We start from the raw sequence: 15,476 nt of genomic DNA, 5'->3' as shown, positions 1-15,476 counted from the left end.
GGGTTTGTCTGGGTAAGAACCATCACAAGGGAGTGAACTAAGGATAAAAACCTGTAGATCATGTTCTAAAAAGTTCCCAGAGTCTTAACTCCATCTATCGAATATTACAGGTTAGGATGATTGACTCATCAACCTATAATATTCTCAAGAGAAACTCGTCTGAGTGTAGTATCGCGTAACAACTGTTATCAAGTCTACACACTATATCCTAAATAGGCCAAGAGGGGTTAAATGTTCTACGGTCCTCAGCTTCTCAGACCCTAAGTCAGAGATAGTAATGCCTAAGCACAAATAACTTGTGTTACATTCCCAACTCCAAAAGGGTCTCCATTGAGTAGATGGGTCTCAAGACAACTTGTTAAGGACTACTCCACACAAGTCTAACATGACTATACCATCCTACTATCTTAATTGCACTCAAGTTCAGGTTAGAACTTATCTCACCACTCAGAGATCACCAAGCGCAACAAGCAAATTATATCACAAATATACATACATCAAATATACAAATATATACACAAAAAAAGTAGGCTAAACCCACTGGATACTACTCCCCAGCAGAGTCGCCACTTAATTTTTGTAGAGGTAAATTCATGACCATCAAGCTATAGATAAGCTAGACGTCAATAAAACCAGAGTTGCCACCGCGCATTTATTGTTTCCAAGGGAAAAGGGAAAAGTACGAACAAAACCCAAAAATAAGAAGTTTTCAAATCAAAACTAATAAAATGCCAGAGATTACAGGAAAGGGGATTGGTTACACAGAGGGAAGGTGTTAGCACCTAAAGTGTCCTAGGTACTCCTAGGGAGCCCTTTCTTTTGTGCATATGTGTTTTTGTACAAATGATGTTTGCAAATAAAAAGAGTGTGGGGATGAGAAAAGATTTCATTAACTATATTTTTGTTTTTGACAAGACCTTCGGACTTATGCCTACGTACCAACATAAAAATGAGGGATCAAAACCTCGTAGTTCGTGGTATCAATTTCAAAATGAGTGCATTGCTTTTAACAAAATTTTAAGTTTAATAAAGGCACAAAAGGCCTAAAATGTTTTGAATGTGTGTTAGTTCTTTTTGGTTTTTGAAATTTTAAATCAAGTATAGTTATGTTTATTTACAAGTTTGATTTAAGAAAAAAAGTTTGAAAATGCAATGGCATAAGGCCAAAGTTTCTAATTTGCAATATGGTCAAAGTTCAGAAATCAGATGCAATCAAAGAAGATTTTAAAAGGGGGGAGAGATTTGAAATTAAAGAAGTGGGGATGACATGAAGAGACTAATCCTAATCCTAAATTTAAAAGTTGAGAGTTAAAAAGATCTGACTAATGGCCTGCAATCCAATAGACAAGACTGTCATATAGAAACCCAAATTTCCCTTGGACTTTTGAATCAAGCAACAAAGAATACACCAATAGAAATCTGAAGGGCAAGACATCAAATAAAGATATCCACATCCAAGCTTAGCAACTCCATGATCTTCTTCAAAATTTCCCATGTATCAGATGACTTCAAAGATGGGATAGTCACAGGTTCAAAATAACAGTTTCACAATGATCATGTTGCATATGAACTCAAATGGATCTTCAATGTTGTATCAGATGAATGTTCACTTCACAAGTACTTGGTTACATGAAAATTGACATTGGCCAAGTCCTTTGCATAGGGAGTGTTACCTAAATTCTAAGTCCAATAGTCTCAGATCAAACCAACAGTCCACAGAAAATGTTTTTTAGGGTTTTTGTTCTTATTATGTACATTAAGGTCAAAAGACCACATAAGCAAACAAGTATATACAAACACCATATATTACAAAATATGGTCTAAGTGGACAAAGTGAAAATGACATAAAAGTAAGAAACTTGAATGGTATGAATAATTGCAAATGAATAAGGCTTAAAAATTTAAGTGCATTAAAAAAAATGACTTGAAATTAAATGTTAGTTGTTAGTGAATTATAGGTTAGTATTGCTTTTGCTTTGCTTTTGTTTAAGTCATTCTTTAGAGAACACTCAACCCACTTATCACAAGCATGGATCCTTGAACCAAGACATCTTCCAAAGGAAGGAAAAAATGCTAAGTTTCCATACAATACCATGCAAGAGGGGAGACTTACAATCTCACTAACAAGAATACTATTCCTTTTGTGTCAAAATTTAGCGCTATGTTAAGCAATCGTAATTGGACTTATGTAAAAGTCACAACTATTTGAAGCCAGACAATAGAAATTTGGTGTTAATGCATGTTAGAGACATATTATAATGGACTATGCTCATTAAACATACCACACACAAAAAGGATATGCAAAGTGGGGGATCTAATCGCATCCATACTTTTGTTAATTTTGCAATCAACTAGCCTTAGGATATAGAGATATCATAGATCCATGACATGAATGGATAAAGAAGGGCAATGAGATGAAGAGGGATGGGGAATGGATCAAACATAAATTGGGCAAAGGAGGACTTTTACCAAATTAAGATAATTCATTCATTTTGGGAGATGGAATGTACATTCCATCAATCCCCTAAATCCAATGATCTTAACCTAGCAAAGTCAAATCAACCTTGACCAAGGCCCAACAACACAAGTCAAACGCACAAAGTCAATTAAAATGGCTCTACATAATTAATTTGATATTTAAATAATTAAATATAATAAAAATATGCATTAAATTAACTTATGGTTGGTCAATTTCCTAAAACCTCATCAAAACACCAAAGAAATCGCCATGAGGTTTTTCATAGGTTAAACAAGGTCAAAGGACCTTGGAGAAAAAAATTCAAAATTTTTGGAAACTTAAATGTATTTTTGAACAATTAAAAATATTCACAAAATCAATTAAGTCATGAAAAATATTACTAATGATCCAAAAAATAATTTAAATTCATAAAATGAAAGAGGATTTTATTTAAATTTTTTTAGTGAAACTCTCATATTTTTTGGATCAATATTAAATTTAATATGAATTAATGAAAATAAAAAAAATAAAATAAAAATCAATTAATGAGAAAAAACGTGGACCACTTGATCTCCCTCATTAATTGAGGTGGCAGATCAAGTGGTCTGAAACGCGCGCTCCACCAGACACATGAGTCAGCACGTTACACAGATGTAATCACAAAGAACGCTCAGGATTAAAATGCATTGGCTTGATCATGTGGCTCAGAACCTGTCCAGCACACCGCCAAAGCAAACCACCGGTCATCTTCTCCGATGACCTTGGCCGAACTGGTTCTCTCATCACCTTTAAAAAATGAAAAAGAAGGACATGATCTTAAATAGAAAATGGCACTTATCACGAATCTGACCTCAATTCGAACTAACTCCAAGTATATTGAGAGATACATGGAGTTGAATTTTGAGGTGTATGAATCGAGTTGCTTCGACTTGACCTCAAAGCAACTCAATCTTTTTGGCTACATTGGTAGGACTTCAGACAACCAAGGATCCAAGAGAATTGATGAGAATCGAGAGAGAATTTAAGAGAAGAAAAATATGGAAAAATACCTTCAATGTTGTGTAGAACTTGATCTCTCTTGCTTCAATTCGTGTTTGATCTTGCTCTAGAAGCTTGCAGAAGTAGCTTAGGATTGGTACAAGGCTTTGGATCCTGGAGTTTTTGAATCTCCAAATAGTGAGATTCAAACTCAAATTTCAAATGAAATTTCTCAAGTTTTGCTTTCAAATGTGAGGGTTTCAAGTGTGGGAGGTAAAGCTGGCGCACAAGGGTCTTCATTTCTGATGCCAAGGGCCTCTTATTTATAGCTCAAGCAAGTGTTATTTGCACCTTTCAAAATATTTCCAAATTTGGCAAAGTGAAGTGCATGCTTGCATGGGCGTGTACAGACCCATGAAGCTACTCAATTTAGTCCATATGCAAGTGCAATTGAGTCTGAATATGGATTGTAATGCAAGGCAAAAGTGTATTGATGTTTGAAGATTGACCCTTGCCAATTGATGCAGCCATGTTCAGACCATACGCAAACCCCTTAAACCTTGTCCAAAATGAATGAATTTGGACTCTTTGGAAAGTTTAGATCAAGAGGAACAACTCTTATGTTGAACACTTTTCCATTTGGAGCTTGTATCATGATGAATTTTGAGGTTGAAGTTTGGAAATTTTAACATGTCAAAAAAATTTCTAAGTGTTAAACCACATGTTCAATTATTCCACCTCGGCTAACTTTTTATGTGAGCTCCAAATGAGAAATGTGTCTTCATAAAAGTTGTAGATATTTCAAAAACCTTCAAAATGGTCACACATTTGACCTCATTTGGATTTGGGATGAATGCGTTATGCATTTTTGAAGTTGAGGAAAATCACTCGTTCATTGGTATTGGTCCAAAATGACCTATAATGTATTCTCATATCACATGCTCATAAAAGTTGAATTATCTCTTCCTCCAAAAATCAAAGTTGAATTAGACACATTGAATTGGATTGTGAAACTTGGAAGGTCATTTTTTATGGTGAAAGATTATAGGTCATTACGTCTTTGCCCTAGATAGAAGATCAACTTCCAAGAACCATAACTTCCTCAATTTTTATTTATTCAAGATTGTACAAGTTTCATGATTAATTTCAAGATATCTTCTTAAACTTTTCTTCTTTGAGAAAGGTCAAATTCTACTTGCAAGGGCATGTGCCATGAGGAAATATGATAGGTCCATTTTGGTCCTCATCATTGAACAAGCACTTTTCCTCAACTTCTAAAATTAACTTCATCACGAAAGAAACTTCATATCCCAATTTGGAAACTTTTGAACCCAAATGGTACAACTTTTTAGAAGGAACCAAAGTGATTTGAAGCTCATAGCAAAAGTTATTCAAAGTGGAAAAGGGGGTGATTTGACTTTTAACTTAGAAAATTTTCAAGTATGTTTGATTCTTCCAACATCAAGGCCAAAATTCATCATGTTCCAAGTTTCAAATGGAAAAAGTCCCAACATCAAAGGTATTCCCCATGATAGTAGCTTTCCAAAGAGTCCAAGATCATTCCATTTGGACAAGATTTAAAGGGGTTGCACATGGATTCTTTTCATGGCACAATTTGGCAACTTTTGAACTCAAGTGTTACATTACTTTGCATGGTCTCATGTTATGATCTCAACATCATTTGTGCATAAATTTGGATGGATTGAAATGATCATTTAGGCCTAAAGACATGCCCATGCACCCATGTACATTGAAATACTATTTTTTGTGAAAATTTGAAATGGTGTAGAAATGAATTGCATAGCCTATAAATACATGTGCATTGCCTCATATTAAAAAAAAACATTGCCCGAGTTGTGCCAAGCAATCCCAGAACCCCATTTCATAGAATACCTTGAGGATTTCGTTTAAATTGAGCTTCTAGTTCAACTTCTATATCTGAACCAGAACTTCAAGGAATCACATCCATTTTAATCCTAATCATCTCCTGCAAGACCAAGTGTAATTGCTTCAAGATCAAGCTTCAAATCTGCAACTAGAAGGTGAATTTTCCAGAATTTCAATTCTTCGATTCCCCCTTGTTTCATCAGAGTTTGGCTTGATTTTTGGTTGACTAAAGCCCTACCAATGTAAGCATTAATACTGAGTTGCTTTGAGGTTGAATCAAAGAAATTCAATTTGCATACCACAACTTTCAACTTCACATTTCTCATTATAGAGTGAGAGTTGGAAAATTTGGGGGTCATATTTGGAATCCTCGTGATTTTTTCTTCAAAGTAGTGTATGATCCATTAATTTTGGTGAACTTTTATTCTTGACTAGTCCAGTGAGGTGGGCGGAGAAGATGATTGGAGCTAGGGCTCCGGTGGTGTACTGGCACAGTCCAGACCATCTGATCATGTGGTCACGTTCTAATCTGGTCCATCCATTTGATATACCACTTGTACGCGTGCGTTGACTAAGGCATATGGTGGATGGTACGCGTTTGACCATCAAATCTGCCACCTCAATTAGTAAGGGAGATCTAATGGGCCTTGTTTTTTTGATTTAGTTTATTTTCCAATTTAATTTTTTAAATATCAATTTCTCATTTAATTCACTATAATTTCAATTTTAATCCAAAAGATATGGGACTACCACAAAAATTTCACAAGTAATTTCCTCTTCCCTTTTCTGAATTAAAATTATTTTTTGGATTGAGTTTGATATTTTTAGTGAATTTAATGATTTTTGACTTGTTTTTAATTGATTTTAAATACTTATGACTTTAAAAAAAATTCCAAAAAAAAATACTCAAAAGGTCCTTTGACCTTGTTTGACCTATGATGAATCCCTTGGCCATTTCTTTAGTGACTTGAAGGGATTTTAGGTTTTCCCCTTTTAAAAATTATTTTTCTTCATTTAAATTGAGTTAAATTGTTTTAATTGCTTTAATATTCTATTGAGCTGTTTTATTGACAAGGTATTGACTCAACTTCTCTTTTCCCTTGATCTTGGTTGAATTGGACTTTGATTTGGTCAATACCATTTGATTTAGGGGGTTGATGAAGTTTGAACTTCATCCCTCAAAATGAATGGATGGTATTGATCTAGTGAGGTTCACCCTTTGATAAATTTGGGATCCCCTTCACTTCATCTCTTCATATTCATCTCTCTTCTTCCTCAATCACTTCATGGCCAATGATTTCTCATAGATCAAAATGCTAGTTGATTCATCAATGACCTTGTGTCAAATGAATCAACATGACCTTGATTGAGATAAGTCAATACCCTCTTATTTTTGTGTGTGGTATGCTTTAGAAGCTTGTTTTTGATACCTTGTCCTTAGCAGGCATTAACACCAAGGTTATTATTGTCCGACCTTAGATAGTTGTGACTTCTACATAAGTTCAATTATGATTGCTTAACATAGCGCTAAATTTGTCCCAAAGGCATTAGCATTTTTGTAAGTGAGATTGTAAGTCTCCCATTCCTCATGGTATTGTGTGAAGATTTCAGCTCTTTTACATGTGTGAGAGCTAGTGGCATACTTGTTGATTTATCCAAGTTGGAGCCTTTCTCATGAAGGATGTCTAGGTTCATATCTTCAGGCTTGTGAATGGATGATAGAGTGTTCTCCAAAAAATGACTTAAACAATCTTTTCTTCTTCCACTAACATTTCTTTGTTTTGAGTTAATTTTAATGTCATTTACTTTGATGCAATTTAAAATTCTTGCACTTTATCATTCATTGTCATTTACATTCATGCAACTTGTTTATGTTTCAGTCATTTTCATTTTGCTCACTTGAGACATATTTTGTGCTTGCGATTTTGTTTTGTTTATGGTCTTAGGACCTTAAAACACTTAATTAAAACAAAAACCCTAAAAAAATATATTGGTGGACTATTGGACCTTTGTCCGTGACTTGATTTGGACCTTTGGACTTAGAGTAGACAACATCCTTGAGCTATGGAAGTAACTTGGACAATGCCATTATTTTGAGACCTATCTTGGCCAACTCCATTCATTTGATACAAGCTTTGAGAGACTCCCTTGGTTTATCGGTTACTCTTTCTTTGTGCCTAAGTTGTTTTTTTATCTTATTATTACTATTTGATGCTTTCTCTTTAAGTGTGCTTCAAAACGGACTTTCATCTGATACATCTGAAGGACATTGAAGACTTCTTACTTTGGAGTGCTTGCTTGGATGCTTGTTTATTTTTATTTGATACCATTGGTCTTCTTATTAATTGCTTGAATCATTATGCTTTGTTTCTTACTTGACAATCCAAAGGAAATGGGTTTCTATCTGACACTATTATCTTGTGGATGCTTCCAATTGGTTAGATCTTTTCAACTCTAAACTTTTAAATCTTGTCTAGGATAGTCCCTTCATCTCCTCCTACTTATTTAATTTCAAAATCTCTCCCTCATGTTCAAAACTTCTGTGTTTGTTGTTTTCAACTTATACTTGTTTTAATGAGTAGAAACCTTGGTCTTATGCCATTGATTTTCAAAATATTTTCTTAATCAAACTTGCAAAGGAACCTAATCATATTGACTTTATTTTCAAAAATACAAAAATAACTAACATCCTCATCTAATCATTTTGGCCACTTTGTGTCTTTTACTTTTATCTTTTTCAAAAGGGTGCATTTAGATTTGAGTTATCTTTGGTTGAGATATAATTCTCCCATTCCATGATATATTGATTGTAAGACTTTCCATTTTTTAGGGGTTAGTGGCATACTTGTTGATTGAATCCAAGTTGGAGCCCTTCCTCTTAAATGTTGTAAAGCCTCATTATTGGAGGATGTTTGGTTGCGTATTCTCCCATTGATAACAAAAGATCTTTAAGCTTTTGTTAGAATCGATCCACCCATCTTTGAAATTTTTACCATGAACTACGGGGTTTAGATCCCTCATTTTTATGTTGGTACGTAGGCATAAGAGCGAAGGTATTGTCAAACACAAATTGTAAACAATGAATTCTTTTCTCATCCCCTCATTGTAGTTTTTAGCAAATATATTTTTCAACTAAAAGACTTGCACACAAAAAGGGCTCCCTAGGAGTACCTAGGACACTTTGGGTGCTAATACCTTTAGTCTGTGTAACCAACCCCCTTACCTGTAATCTCTGATATTTTATTAGTTTTGACTTGAAAACTTATTATCTTTGGGTTTTGATCGTACTTTTCCCCTTTCCTTTAAAAACAATACAAGCATAGTGGTGACTCTTGTTTTATTGATGCTGAGTTAATCAATAGCTCGATGGTCACGAATTTACCGCTACAGAAAGAAAATGGCGACTCTGCTGGGGAGTTGTCTGTTATGCTTGCTGATCTCTGTGTGGTGAGATAAGTTCTAACCCAAACTTGAGTGCAATCTAAGATAGGAGGGTGGTATAGTCATGTTGGATTTGAAAGGGTTATTCCTGAAAGAGTTGACTTGAGATCCCCCACTCAGTGGAGACCCCTTTGGAGTTACTGATGTCACACTAGTAAGTCGTGGATATGCATTACTTCTCTGATCTGGGAGTCCGAGAAGCTGAGGACCGTAGAACATTTAACCCAACTTGGCCTATTTAGGACATAGTGCGGAGACTATTCAAGTCTAGACTTGATAATAGTTGTTACGTGATACTACACTCAGACGAGGAACTAAGGTCATATTTGCAAATATTTTCAGACCATGGATTATGGATGAAGGAACACTAAGAAGTACAGTTAAAGATGTCCCGACTTGAAAGAGTTAAGGAAGCTAGCATCCTTTGTAGTTGATCCATTGGGTTTCAAAGGACATCATGTAAAGCTTTTGTCTGTATTGTCTGCTGATGTGGTTGGAGGACTCTTGAGTGTATTGGTTAAGTTCTATGATCCTCTCTATCGGTGCTTCACTTTTCCTGATTATCAGCTTATGCCTATGTTAGAGGAGTATGCTTATCTCTTGGGTATAACCGTATCTAACAAGGTGCCTTTCAGTGGATTAGAGGAGATTCTGAAATCTCAAGTCTTAGCTGACGCTCTTCATTTAAAGAAATCCGAGATTCATGCAAATATGACGAAGAAAGGAGCGATCTGAGGGCTACCTTATGAGTTTCTCCTTCGGAGAGCTAATACTTTTGCTCAAGTTGGCAGTATGGACGCTTTTGAGGCTATCTTTGTCTTGCTCATCTATGGTTTAGCATTGTTCCCTAACATTGACAACTTTGTTGATGCTAACACCATTAAAATCTTATTGATTTGGGAATCCTGTTCTGACTTTGTTGGGTGACACGTACTTCTCTCTACATATAAGGAATTCTAAGGGTGGTGGAATCATTGTGTGTTGCATCCCTCTTCTGTACAAGTGGTTTATTTTGCACTTGCCTCAGACACCAGTCTTCTTGGAGAACAAGCAATGTCTACGGTGGCCTCAGAGACTTATGTCTCTCACTAATGATGATATTACTTGGTATGATTACGCATGTGATGGATTGGATATTGTTGATAGTTGTTGTGAATTCTCTTATTTTCCCCTCATTGGTACACAAGGAGTAATCAACTACAACCCTTCTTTGGCTCGTTGTCAACTTGGGCTCCCCTTGAAGGATAAACCTAATAACATTCAGTTAGAAGGTTTGTTCTATCAAGAGGGTAAAGATCCCCAAAATTTGAAGAGTATGATGGTGTGTGCTTGGTATAATTTGCATAGGAAGGGAAGAGTCGAGCTTGGACCATGCAATTGTGTAGCTTTAGAAGCTTACACTAGTTGGGTGGAGAAGAGAGCTTTGGAGCTCAAGATGTCGTACGCCTGCAAAAGAGCTATGTCTATGGTTGTGGCTGAGCCATCAAATCTCCCTAACCAAGATGTATAACAGTTGGAACATGAACTAGCTAAGATGAATCAAGATAAGAACCTTTGAGAAGAACAATTCCATGCTTTGAATCGAAAGCAAGTGGAGTTGTAACTTGAGTTGAAGGACAATGATACACTCATTGAGATTCTTGAACATCGTGCAGTGAAGAGAGAGAGAGAGAGAGAGACAAAGAATTTATTTTCCTTTAGTATTCCTCAGCCTTCTAGTGCTTGGAAGAAGATCGTCGATCAACTCGTCATCGAGAAAGCTCAAATGAAGACCGCTTATGAGTCAGAGATCATACGCATTCGAAGGAAGTACACACCCTTGGCCAGTTCATCTGATGCAGTTGCTAGGGATCCTTAGGATGATACTTTCCTTTTCCCTTGTATTTGTATTTTTGGTTTCTGAAGTTGTACTTAGTGTAATCCTTCAAAATTTTATGAATAAAAAGAGATTTTTATAGTCAATCCAAAATTTTATTGTTGATTATTATTATCATTGAAATATTTTCAAGTAAGACTTTATATGTTCCTTGAAAATAATAAAATAAAATACATTGCATTCATGCATCATTTGCATCGCAAGTTTCTTGCATTCTAGCCCTTCGGCCAGATGTCTCATTGTTCTTCATCTTTGTATCAGACAAGATGAATCATCAATATGATACTCGTGCTAATCATTCACAACGAATAGATCAGATGGAACAAGATAACCGAGAACTCAAGGAAGAAGTTGCCAGAATCACCACTCTTATGGAGTCTTTCATTGCTGCTCAGAGTCAACCGGCTCCAACTCCTGCAACTTCTCAACAAAGGACAATCATCTCAGAGGCCGTCTCAACACCAATGCCTGTGATTCCTGCCAACCAGTTGTAGCGCTAAATTCATGACCATCAAGCTATGGATAAGCTTGATGTCAACAAAACCAGAGTCGCCACCATGCTTTTATTGTTTCCAAAGGAAAAGGAAAAAGTAGGAACAAAACCCAAAGATAAGAAGTTTTCAAATAAAAACTAATAAAATTTCAGAGATTATAGGTAAGAGGTTGGTTACACAAGGGGAAGGTGTTAGCACCCAAAGTGTCCTAGGTACTCCTAGGGAGCCCTTTTTATGTGTGCATATGTGTTTGGTATAAAAGATGTTGGAGAAAAAATAGAGTGTGGGTATGAGAAAGTAATTCATTAATTATATTTTTGTGTTGGACAAGACCTTCAATCTTGTGCCTACGTACCAACATAAAAATAAGAGATCAAAACCTCGCAGTTTGTGGTAACAATTTCAAAGTTGGTGAATTGCTTTTAACAAAAGTTTAATTGAGAAGGCACAAAAGGGCCAAAAATTTGAATGATGTTGTTAGTTCTTTTTGTCTTTTTGAAATTTTAATTCAATATGATTAAATTTATTTACAAATTTGATTTAAGAAAGAGTTTGAAAATCCATTGGAATAAGGCCAAAGTTTCTATTTCAAAATAAGGTCTAAATTTGAAATCACAAGCAAATAAATTTTTTGAAAAGGGGGAGAGATTTTCAAATTTAAGAAGTGGGAGAAGATGAAGAGGCTACCCTAAGCATAAAATTAAAAGTTAAGAGTTGAAAAGATCTGACCAATGGAATACAATCCAACAGACAAGAATGTCATATAGAAAACCCACTTTCCATTTGGACTTTGAATCAAGCAATACTCAACAAGCAATTAGCAATATCCAAACATCAAGAAGATCATGGCATCAAATACATCCAAGCAAGTAAATCCCATAAGTAGCAGTCTTTTTTGTCTTCCCATGTACCAGATAAAATATTCCTTCAACTCAGAACAAAGCATCAGACACAAGATCAAAATAACAATTACCCCTAAGACAAAGTAACAGATGAACTCAAACAGAGTCCAAGGCTTGCATCAGATGAAGGCTCAGTTCACAATAACTTGGTCTCAAAATGTTGGCATTTGCCAAGTCCTTTTTTCACGGGGAATGTTTCCTAATCCTAAGTCCAAAAGTTCAGATCAAGATCAACAGTCCACCAAATATTTTTTAGGGTTTTTGTTGTTTATTAAGTGTTTTAAGGTACTAAGACCACAAACAAAATCAAAATGCACAAACAATATATACAATCATAAGATATGGCTCAAAGGAGCAAAGTGAAATTGACATAAACATAAACAAGTTAAATGAAATATAAATGGAAATGAATGATAAATGACTGAAATTTAAATGACATAAAGTAAATGAATTGAAAGTAAAGCAATATTAATAAGAGTTAGTCAAAGGTTAGTCAAGTGTTATTGGTGTCTTTTAATTGATTAAGTCATTCTTTGGAGAACACTCAACCATCCATTCACAAGCATGGATCCTTGAACCAAGACATCTTCTATGGGAAGGAAAAAATGTCAAGTTTGCACACAATATCATGAAGGATGGGAGACTTACAATCTCACTTACTAGAATGATATGCCTTTAGGGTCAAATTTAGCTCTGTGTTAAGCAATCATAATTGGAGTTATGTAGAAGTCACAACTATCTGAGGCCAAGCAATAAAAATTTAGGTGTTAATCCATGTTAGAGATTTGGTATAATGAACCAAAATCCTAAAATATACCACAAATTAAAAGAAAAGATAAAGAGGGATGAACCTATCTCAATCATACTTGAATTAGTTCATCTGATACAAGGTCAATGATAAACCAATTAGCCTTAAGACATTACAGATTTCATTTGTCCAATGAGGGAATGTAAAAGAATAGGGATGAAAATGAAGAGGGAGGGGAATGAGAGAAACACAGATTGGTCATGGGAGGAATTTTATCATATTAAAACCATTCATTCATTTTGGGAGATGAAATGTACATTTCATCAATCCCAAAAGTCCAAAGGTTTTAATCCAACAACAGTCAAATCAACCTTGACCAAGGCCCAAACAAATAGTCTAACATCATAAGACCATAAAAATGGCTCAACATAATTTTTACACATTTAATCAATTAAAAAACAATTCAAAAATGAATTAAAATACATTTTAATTTGGTCAAAACCTAAAATCCCTTCAAAACACCAAATAATTGGCCAAGGGGTTTATCCTAGGTCAAAGGACCTTGGACAAAAAATTTCACTATTTTTAAAAAGTCAGAAGTATTTTTAAACAATTAAAAATATGCATAAAAACATTTAATTCATGGAAAATATTAAAATTAATCAAAAAATAATTTTAATTCAGAATATGAAAGAGAAAAATATTTAAATATTTTTTGTGAAAGTCCCATTTTTTGGATTAAAAAAGAAATATCTATGAATAAAATAAAATAAGTGGATTAAACATAAAATCAGAAATTAAACATAAAATAGAAAAAACAAGGGCCATCCGATCTCCCTCATTAATTGAGGTGGCAGATCTTAAGGCCACACGCGCGCGTTCCATGGTGAACCTTGGTCAATGCAGTGTATGTGTGGTAATCAGTATGGAAGGCTTAGATTTAAACAATTCAAAGAGATCAAATGGCTAGGATGCACGCCAGCACATTACCGGAGCTAGGGCTCTGATCATCTTCTCCAGTGACCTTCACCAGACTGGTCCAACTTATTTCAATGGAAAATGACAAACAAGGACACTATTTCAAAGAGAAAATGCTCAGGATCACGAATTTGGCCTCAATTTTCTCCAATACCAATGATATAAAAAGATACAGGGATTTGAATTTTGAGGATCATGAACTGATTTGCTTAAATTTAACCTCAAAGAAACTCAATCATATTGCCTACATTGGTAGGACTTCAGCCAACCAAAAATCACAAGTAATAGTGAAGAATTAAGAGAAGCAACTCAATCATATTGCCTACATTGGTAGGCCCATCAACTGATGCTACCTGGTCCAAAATCACCAATGTGCAATGCTGAAATCGTGTCATGTGGTCATGCAAAGGAGATTGAAAAGTGAATGTGAAATCCATCCAAATGAAACTTTGAAAAGAACCCATGCGCAAGTCCTTCATTTCTTGGACCGATAAGATGATATTGGACTTTTTGGAAAGGTGAGATCAAGGGGAAAAACTTTCATATTAAACACTTTTCCATTTGAAGTTTGGATCATTATGAATTTTGAGGTGGAAGTTTGGAAAATCAAACATATTTGAAAATTTTCTAAGTACCAAGTCAAATGTTCACTTCTTCCACCTTGAATAACTTTTTCTATGGGATTCAAATGGAAACATTTCCTTAATCAAAGTTGTAGATATTTCAAACCTATTAGATTAGTTAACAAATTTACCTCATTTGGATGTGTCATGAAGGAGTTGTGTATTTTAGAAGTTGAGGAAAATCAGTTGTTCAATGGTAATGGCCCAAAATGAACTATAATGTTTCCTCTTGGAACATGCATTTGCAAGTTGAATTTGAACTTCTTCCAAGAATAAACGTTGCAGAGGACATCTTGAATTGGATCATGGAACTTGAATGGATTTCATCTCATAAAAATTGAGCAAGTTATGGTCCTTGGAAGTTGACCTCCTAACTAGGGTTTAGACAAAACGACATATAATCTTTCACCATAAAAAATGACTTTACAAGAAAAAATAGCTCTTGACTTTAACATGAAAGTTGTTTGTAATGTCATAAGGAGTAAAGTTTCTCTTGAAATCATTTTCATATGATAAAAATTGTAGGATATAGGTTCTACGGAACCCCAGTTTTGACCAATTGACTTTCTCTAGTCAACCACCATGAACCATCTTGCAAACTTGACATTATCTTGATATTTGGGACTCATGGAGGATCATATATGTGTAATATTATGTAATATGGAGTATCCTGTGAAATATTTGATCAAATGATGAAGAATCTTTCTGAGGAAGTCACACAAGATACCCAGTTGAATTAGGGTTTCCACGACAAACAAGCTTCAAACTCTTGATGAATTCTTGATCAAAAAAATATGTGAAAATCATGGGAACCCATATATGATGTTTAGAATCAATGTGAACCATATCTTGAATTATCTTCTTGCATTGAGGGTCTCAAACCCTAGATATGAGCTTGATAGAGCATAGGTGAACACACACACTACCTACAAAAGAAGTAAACTATACATTGACATATTTTTGGTATTTTGGTTCGTAAATAATGAAAAACAAAGTATAATACAATCAAATGTGTTAGGTGATCTCTCCAAATGCAAACCCAATGAATGAGGGGTAAAGAGGATGCCAAGGTGTGATCCCAAAGCTAATGC

This window comes from Lathyrus oleraceus, chromosome 5, assembly GCF_024323335.1.
Source record: "Lathyrus oleraceus cultivar Zhongwan6 chromosome 5, CAAS_Psat_ZW6_1.0, whole genome shotgun sequence".
Taxonomy (NCBI): domain Eukaryota; kingdom Viridiplantae; phylum Streptophyta; class Magnoliopsida; order Fabales; family Fabaceae; genus Lathyrus; species Lathyrus oleraceus.
Note: the sequence above shows the minus strand (reverse complement) of the source record.